The 9,345-nt window shown below is 40.6% G+C and overlaps 1 non-coding gene across 1 annotated transcript; it reads right to left on the reverse strand.

The window, feature by feature from the left end:
• Window positions 1-1,992: 1,992 nt before the first annotated feature.
• LOC137222805 (U6 spliceosomal RNA) lies at window positions 1,993-2,099 on the reverse strand. The gene has a single exon (XR_010942597.1). It is a non-coding gene; the product is annotated as a U6 spliceosomal RNA (small nuclear RNA).
• Window positions 2,100-9,345: the final 7,246 nt, after the last annotated feature.

Genomic DNA, 9,345 nt, shown 5'->3' on the forward strand with positions numbered 1-9,345 from the left:
CACTTATCTGTTCTTCTGCCTCAGTGATTCTGCTATTTATTCCTTCTAGAGAATTTTTAATTTCATTTATTGTGTCGTTCATCATTGTTTGTTTCATCTTTAGTTCTTCTAGTTCCTTGTTAAATGTTTCTTGCATTCTGTCCATTCTATTTCCAAGATTTTTGGATCATCTTTACTATCATTATTCTGAATTCTTTTTCAGGTAGACTGCCTATTTCCTCTTCATTTGTTAGGTCTGGTGGGTTTTTACCTTGCTCCTTCATCTGCTGTGTGTTTCTCTTTCTTCTCATTTTGCTTAACTTACTGTGTTTGAGGTCTCCTTTTTGCAGGCTGCAGGTCCGTAGTTCCCATTGTTTTTGGTGTCTGCTCCCATTGACTAAGGTTGGTTCAGTGGGTTGTGTAGACTTCCTGGTGGAGGGGACTAGTGCCTGTTCTCGTGGATGAGGCTGGATCTTGTCTTTCTGGTGGGCAGGTCCACCTCTGGTGGTTTGTTTTGGGGTGTCTGTGAACTTATTATGATTTTAGGCAGCCTCTCTGCTAATGGGTGGACTTGTGTCCCCGTCTTGCTAGTTGTTTGGCATAGGGTATCAAGTCATGGAGCTTGCTGGTCATTAAGTTGAGCTGGGTCTTAGTGTTGAGATGGAGATCTCTGGGAGCTTTCACCGTTTGTTATTATGTGGAGACAGGAGGTCTTTGGTGGACCAATGTCCTGAACTTGGCTTTCCCTCTTCAGTGGCACAGGCCTGACACCCGGCTGGAGAAGCAAGACCCTGTCAGCCACATGGCTTAAAAGAAAAGCTTGAAAAAAAGAAAGAAGGAAAGGAAGAAGAGGGCAACCAAATCAAAAAGAAAATCCACCAATGATAACAAGTGCTAAAAACTATACTGAAAAAATAACAAACAAAGAAACCCAGACAGAACCGTAGAGCAAATGGTAAAAGCAAAGCTATACAGACAAAATCTCACAAAGAAGTATACACATACACACTCAGAAAAAGAGAAAAAGGAAAAAAAAAATTACCTATAAAAAAAAAGGAAGAGAGTAACCAAATCAATAAACAATTCTACCACTGATAATAAACTCTAAATACTAAACTAAGAGAAACATAAAACCAGAAACAAATTAGATGCGGAAAGCAAACCGCAAGTCTACAGTTGCTCCCAAAGTCCACCGCTTCAATTTTAGGATGATTCGTTGTCTGTTCAGATATTCCACACATGCAGGGTACATCAAGTTGATTGTGGAGATTTAATCCGCTGCTCCTGAGGCTGCTGGGAGAGATTTCCCTTTCTCTTTGTTTGCACAGTTCCTGGGGTTCAGCTTTGGATTTGGCCTCCCCTCTGTGTGTAGGTCTCCTGAGGGCGTCTGTTCTTCACTCAGACAGGATGGGGTTAAAGGAGCATCTGATTCAGGGGCTCTGGCTCACTCAGGCCGGAGGGTGGGAGGGATACGGATGTGGGAAAGCCTGCGGCGGCAGAGGCCGGCGTGACCTTTCACCAGCCGGAGGTTCACTGTGCATTCTCCCGGGGAAGTTGTCCTTGGATCATGGGACCCTGGTGGTTGTGGGCTGCAGAGGCTCCCTGGAGGGGAGGTGTGGATAGTGACCTGTGCTCGCACACAGGCTTCTTGGTGGCTGCAGCAGCAGCCTGAGCATCTCATGCCCGTCTCTGGGGTCCGCGCTGATGGCCGTGGCTTGTGCCCGTCTCTGGAGCTCGTTTAAACAGTGCTCTGAATCCCCTCTCCTCGTGCACTAGGAAACAATGGTCTCTTGCCTCTTAGGCAGGTCCAGGCTTTTTCCCGGACTCCCTCCCGGCTAGCTGTGGCGCACTAGCCCCCTTCAGGCTGTGTTCGCGCAGCCAACCCCAGTCCTCTCCCTGGGATACGACCTCCGAAGCTGGAGCCTCAGCTCCCAGCCTCTGCCTGCCCCGGCGGGTGAGCAGACAAGCCTCTCAGGCTGGTGATTGCTGGTCGGCACCAATCCTCTGTGCGGGTGAAATATGGAACGCCTCACGAATTTGCGCATCATCTTTGCGCAGGGACCATGCTAATCTTCTCTGTATCGTTCCAATTTTAGTATATGTGCTGCTGAAGCGAGCACATAATTTTAATTTTAAAATTCATAAAATCTTTGTGAAATCTTTGTTACCTGAGTCAGACTTGACCTTGTACTTATGTCTGATTCATATGGTGTGGTAACAAAGTTAATAACATCATCTAACATTCTACCTGCCTAATGACTTCCATATTCTTTTAAAATAGTGTACGTTTTCAAAAGAGTCATTAATATGGGCAGCCGACCCTGGCTTTTGCAGTCTCAAGGTACCATTATTCCATTTTTCTTCTGCCCTAAGATTGAGACCTTAGCCAAAATGACCCAGAAAAAGCCACCCAAATATTGAATTTGTTAATGAACTCCCCTTCCCATGATAGTTTTTATCATAATGAGAGAATATGAGCTAGTTCCATGATAATTGATAGGGCCATCCAGTTAAATATGGCAGACTAAGCACCTTTGCTACTTGTATTTATTTTTGTGAATACATGTATTCATCTTTGCTACTTTCCACAATCTCATGTATTTATCTTTGCTACTTTCTATAATCTCATGAGAAGGACAATAAAGAAATGCGTGTAAACTCGTAAGGACAGAAAACAGGAAAGGAGGGCTTCCCTGGTGGCGCAGTGGTTGAGAGTCCGCCTGCCGATGCAGGGGGCGCGAGTTCGTGTCCCAGTCCGGGAGGATCCCACATGCCGTGGAGCTGCTGGGCCCATGAGCCATGGCCGCTGGGCCTGCGCGTCCGGAGCCTGTGCTCCGCGACTGGAGAGGCCACAACAGTGAGAGGCCCGCGTACCACACACACACACACAAAAAGAAAACAGGAAAGGAGAAGACAGTAGGTAAGCCTTGTCAGAATTTTAGAATTTTCAAGATATGGAAACAACCTAAGCCCATGAATAATTAATGGATAAATAAAATGTGGTATATATGTATACAATGGAATAAAAATCAGCCATAAAAAGAAGGAAATCCTGCCATTTGTGAAAAAGCGTATGAACTTTGAGGACATAAAACCAGAGCATAGAATGGTGGTTGCCAGGGGTGGCGGTGGGGTGGGGTTAGGGAAATACTGGTCAAAGGGCACAAATTTTAGTTTTAAGATAAATAAGCTCTGGAGATCTAATGTAGAACATGGTGACTATAGTTAGTAGTACTGTATTGTATACCTGAAATTTGCTAAGAGAGTAGATCTTCAATCTTGCCACACACATACAGACAAAGGTAGTTGTGTGAGGTGATGGATATATTCATTAACTTGATTGTGGTAAGCATTTAAAAGTATATACATATATCACGTCATTACATTGTAGACCTTAAATATATGCAATTTTTATCAATCCTACCTCAATAAAGTTGGAAAAAAAATATAAAAAGCAAATCCTACAAAAAAATTTTAGAACTGTGGCAGTCCGATATAGCAGCCATTAACCACATGGGGCTACTTACATTTCAGTTGCTTAAAATTAAATAAAAATTTTAAAATTTAGTCATTCAATTCTATTAGCTAACGTTTTAAGTGCTCAGTAGCTACATGTGGCTACCATGTTGTACAGCATAGATATGGAACATTTCCGTTGTGGCAGAAAGTTCTATTGGACAGTGTTGTTGAAAGGATGGAAAGTAAACAGACAAACAGGAACTGAGTTAGGTTTCTCTACTCTGTGCCTACATGCGTGTAGTGGGTTGAATGGGGGCTCCCCAAAAGATATGTCCATGTCCTAATTCCAGAACTGGTGAATGTGATCTCACTGGGAAAAGACCCTTTACAGATGTAATTAAGTTAAGGATCATGAGATGAGATCATCCTAGATTACTGGGTGGATCCTCATTCCAATGATAAGTGTCATAAGAAAGGAGAGAAGGTGATGTGAAAATGGAGGTAGCAACTGGTCTTTGGCTGCCATGGGCCAAGTAATTCCTGGAGCCATCAGAAGCTGGAAGAGGCAAGGAAGGATCCTCCCCTGGATTTTTCAGAGGGAGCCCTGCTAATTCCTCAGGTTTGGCCTTCTGGCCTCCAGAACTGTGACGAAATAAATTTCTGTTGTTTTAACCCACCAATTTTATGATGATTTTTTACAGCAGCCCTAGGAGAATCATAGATGCGGGAGGTCAAGAAGACTAAGTGTTTACTAAATGAAGATTTGAACCAGAAAGGCTCCAGAATGAGAGAAACTAGGCATGCATGAGGGCAGGACTAAGGTGCCTTCCTGTGAGAATCTGAGAGTAAGACTTTAATCCAAAAAGGGGAATTTATTAACAGAGTATCCCACAGATCATAAGGGTATCTCTTAGAGAAGAAGGGTTTTACATGGGCCAGACATCCCAAACTATGGCTAGGCATCCCCCTGCCCCCACTCAGAACCAAGAGCATCAGATCTGTCTTGTCCCAGGGGGCAGAGGGATAGTTGGTGTTATCTTAGCTGTGGACTGAAGTACCAACTGACCTCATCCCCTGAGCACTTGGTTTCCTGAATGTTTATTTCTTCCTCTAGAGTTTTAGAGAAATTTTGCACTGTGCCTGATCCCTTCTTTGCTTCCTGCTTTGTTCTCACCTGTTTACCCAGCCTCTTCACTCCTGAGAGGTTTCTTCCCTCATTCTGCATGTGAGGTCCACCTCTGAAATGCATAGAACACAAAGATTATCAGAATGATCCCAAGGAGCGTCCCTGAGCATATCGGGCTAATTTTGTGATATCGTGACTATAGAGAGGTAGAGTTTTAGCTGTACCTGGCATAGGATGCACAAACAGGAGAATATCTCTTCTCTTTCCAAAAGGCAGAAGGTACTGTCTGCTGTGCTGGGCCTCTGTGACCACCTTAGGGAGGGATAAGAAAGCCCAACAGACCCTCACTGTGCTCCAGAAGGTAGTGAAACTCAGGTGCCAAGAGAGCCACAAAGAGAAAGCAAGTCTTGAAAGTTTCTGAGAGTGAAAGAAACTTGACTGACTGTTTCCTAGGTGTGAGATATAAAATAAGTCACTTAACCCCCTGAGGCTCAATATATAAAGGGGGTTGTTGTGAGAAATAAGGAAATAAAAGGGAGGGGTGTGAGGTGATACTAGTCCAGTTCATGTATATTCTTTTACGTTCCAGTACGGGCCTGAGCAAGATAGGGAAACTGAGTTTGTGGGGTGTTGGATTAAAGTTACATGTATATATGTCCATGTGTGGGCCCCAAATAGTTACACAATGTCAAGAAGAAAAACAATGCAATTACTGGCCACTTGGAGTCTTTTCTTTATGACCCAAAGAATGAAGAACATTGACAACATCTGGCTGCAAAAGTACCTTTCACTTTCTGGTGCCACCAGAAATGCTGCCTTCTTCTTCTTTTTTTTTTTTCTTTTTAACAAATATATTTATTTATTTATTTTTGGCTGCGTTTGGTCTTCGTTGTTGCACGCAGGCTTTCTCTAGTTGCGGTAAGCGGGGGCTACTCCTTGTTGCAGTGAGCGGTCTTCTCATTACAGTGGCTTCTGTTGTTGCAGAGCACGGGCTCTAGGTGCGCGGGCTTCAGTAGTTGTGGCTCTTGGGCTCAGTAGTTGTGGCGCACGGGCTTAGTTGCTCTGTGGCATGTGGGATCTTTCCGGACCAAGGATCAAACCCGTGTCCCCTGCATTGGCAGGCAGATTCTTAACCACTGAGCCAGCAGGGAAGTCCACTGGCTTCTTTGGACATAATATAGTTTTGGTCCCTGGATGTCTCTAACTGGGTTCTGAAGGTTCTCTTTGCACCTCATGAGTTTGGACAATCCAGAGGCACTGGTTTCCCAACTCTTAAGGAATATTAGTTCAACTTTGATTCCTTTAAACCAATACAAGCACTGGAGGAATCTGGATCTCTTATGTTATTTTAGTTTTTATCCTGACCTTGAAATTATTTATTCATTTTGTTTTAGTTTTTAAAATTATATTTAAATATCTGCTACCTAAACACATCAGCTACCTGGAATCAGTGAAAAGGTTTCCTTGAGAATTTTGAGATTTGGCATTCACGACTGAGTTCTCATTTAACACATTGCCTTTCATTTCACAGAAAGTCCTTGTCAAATTTTGCTCTTGTAAGTTGAATATAGCAGCCTAACAGCTTTTTTTTCTTTCTTTCTGTGGGGAAAAGGTGCTTTATTATAGAGTTGAAGGACTTCATTTTAATGTTGCAATCACTTCTTTAAAGTACTTTAAATTTATTTTCCCTATTATAGTCCTCTAATTTCCAGCTATGATCTGCAAAAAATGATTTGTTTTTTTGATGGAACACAATTTTCAAAGGTAATTAAAATAGTCTCCAGATAGGGAGACAACTAGCAAGATTAACAAATTATGTCACTTCTTTAAGTTTCATATTTATAGCAAAACCACATGTGTCTTATATGCAGATTTAACAACCTTTTGTATTTACTTGGCCTGGGAAATAGGGATATTAGTGGATAATGACTTTCACTGTAACACTAGGAGAGATGAGACACTTCTATTATAACAGGCTAGGATCAAACTCTTCTATTAGAGCCTTTTTTAGTCTTGTTTCTTAGCGTTCCACATTGCTTTTATAATTAGTTTCAAACTTAATCCTATAAAATTTGGCAGGGAAAAGAAAGAAGGACTTATGTGAAAATTCACATTTGCAATTGGATGAGTTTTAAGCTATTTAGCACAGACCTTTGATGACATATTAAGACAGAGATGCCCAAAGGATGAAATAAAGGGGTTTATAGTTATGTTATAGCTGTAGAATTACCCTAGATTTTCCCCCAGAGATAGAGTAATAATCTGGGGGCTTGAAGGTTGCCCTTAAGAATAGGGTAAATATTTACAGGTGTGCGTGGAACTAGATTTATTCTGTTGTATAAAAATTCTGTTATATAAAAAAAAAGATACATAAAGAATTTTTACCGGGAATTCTCTGGTGGTCCAGTGGTTAGGACTCCGCACTTCCACTGCAGGGGCCGTGGGTTTGATCCTTGGTTGGGGAACTAAGATCCTGCAAGCTGCGTGGTGCAGCCAATAAAAAATTTAAAAATTAAAAAAAGAAAAGACTTTTTACCAATCAATAACACAGAGATGAATGCTTTTATAAAAAAAATAATGGCTTGATGGATATCAATATTTAAAATATAAAAGAAGATACATGGTTAATAAATATAGTGAAAAATATTCAGTTTTATTAATAATCAACAAATGAAAACAAAGATATCACTTTGCCTATTAGATTTGAAGAGATCAAACAGATTGATAATATCCCACATTAACGAAAGTAAGGGGAACCAAATATTTATTACATAAGCAGGGTATGAGCAACAAGCTTCTTAGAGGGCAAGGTACACAGAAGAAAATCTTACAAAAAGTTTAGTCTGACTAAAGTCTGACTTGGCGATCCCATTTCTAGAATAATCTCAAAGAAGTAATAGGACAAATCCAAGAATGTTAATGATGGCTTTAGAAACAACTAAGCTCTAAGATATTAGTTAAATATATCATAGAACACTAATATCATTAAATATGCAGCCACTAATAAGAGTGATATATATTCTACTAGGAACTGATTCTCTGTAAGTCTCTCAAATTTCTGCAAGTTTTGAGAGCAGAGGCACTGACTCCCTTTGTTCCAGATTACCTTTTCAAGCATGTCTGCATAGTGAATAGCCTTGGAAAACAGAGGTGGCTTCCTCCAGAGCAAAGAACAGGCATGCTTGCTGAAAAGATTTAGATGCTTAAAGCTCAGTTATTTTCCCGAAGTACAACCCAGGGTGTATGCAGGTATCATCTGGCCCTCTTTGAAATACCTTTGGGAATAGGAGATTGGGAAACTGGTCTAAGAAAATACCGACGCTTTGCTTTTGCTATTTTTGTCAGTAATAGTCCTTTATCTCTGACCCAGGAGTCTTGTGTCTTCTGTCAGTATTCATGAAACTGTACCATGTTAACTTGTTAGCTTGTAGTGTAAAATCTCAGGCCGTCACAGTTCTTGACCTTTTTTCCTAATTAAAATTTTCCTGCCTTATTCTTACCAGTGCTTTTTAAAAATTTGAACTATATGTATACAATGAGGGATATAAAGATGAAAAAGTAAAAATTCTTACTAAGACCTCTTTGTAGAAATACATACTGTTCTGTAACTTGTTTTATCAAGGGTCCATGAAGAAAAAAAATTCTTTAAAGGTGAAAATCACAGTAACTCTAGCTCTTTCTAAGCTAAACTTATCAAATGATCAAACTTTTATCAAGTACTGAGAAGATATTAGGATAGCTAGTCTTTTACGTGGGCCTCTCACTGTTGCGGCCTCTCCCGTTGCGGAGCACAGGCTCCGGATGCGCAGGCTCAGTAGCCATGGCTCATAGGCCCAGCCGCTCCGCGGCACGTGCGATCTTCCCGAACCGGGGCATGAACCCGTGTCCTCTGGATTGGTAGGCGGAGTCTCAACCACTGTGCCACCAGGGAAGCCTGGATAGCTAGTCTTTTTAATGGCTATCTATGATACCATAGATCCCATCCCTCCATTGCATGGAGGTTTATGGTTTATTTAACCAGACTCCCATTGATAATTCGAGTTTTGGACTAACGCAAACAGTGATATGGTAAATCCTTGGTGGATTAATAGGATATAACTATAAACTAAAATAAAAGCATTCTCAGACCTGTGTTGAAGTGTTTTTAACCACAGGGATCAGTAGGGAGCCATAGGTTCATTTCATAGAACTAAGTCAAAGTGTTTTTGAAAAATAAACTGAAACAAAAAGCTATTAAATAGTATGTGTAGTGTGTCTTGTTTTGAATATATGAACAAGGAAAAGTCTGAAGAGAAGTCACTAAAATGTTATCAGTGGTTAATTCTGGGTTGTGGGATTAACGTTGACTTTTATTTTCTCTTTGTAATCTTTCATATTTTCTGATTTTTTTTGTACTAAGCATGCATTACTTGTATAATTAGAAGGTTAATAAAATGACTAAAATGAAGAGACAAGAGACAAAAAGGGCTAGGGTGAAAAAATGGGATATAGACACCAGACATCAAGAGATATGAATGAAAACTTTTGTGTCGAAGACATTCAAATAAGGTGATGGTTTTTAATTAGAATTGTTTGGTGCACGCCTAGCACCTCTTGAGTTCAGAGGAGAGAAATACTTTTCAATAAAAATAAAGGCCTTTGTAAAAACCAGGCATTCATTTATTCTTTTATTCATTCTCCATGGTTATATTTTTCTATCCTACATTTATTATTAATCAATTATATTTCCGGAGTAACTATTCTATGCCTAGTCTTGCTTGGATGCTTTAACAGATACAATA

This window comes from Pseudorca crassidens, chromosome 3 (genome assembly GCF_039906515.1).
Source record: "Pseudorca crassidens isolate mPseCra1 chromosome 3, mPseCra1.hap1, whole genome shotgun sequence".
Lineage (NCBI taxonomy): Eukaryota > Metazoa > Chordata > Mammalia > Artiodactyla > Delphinidae > Pseudorca > Pseudorca crassidens.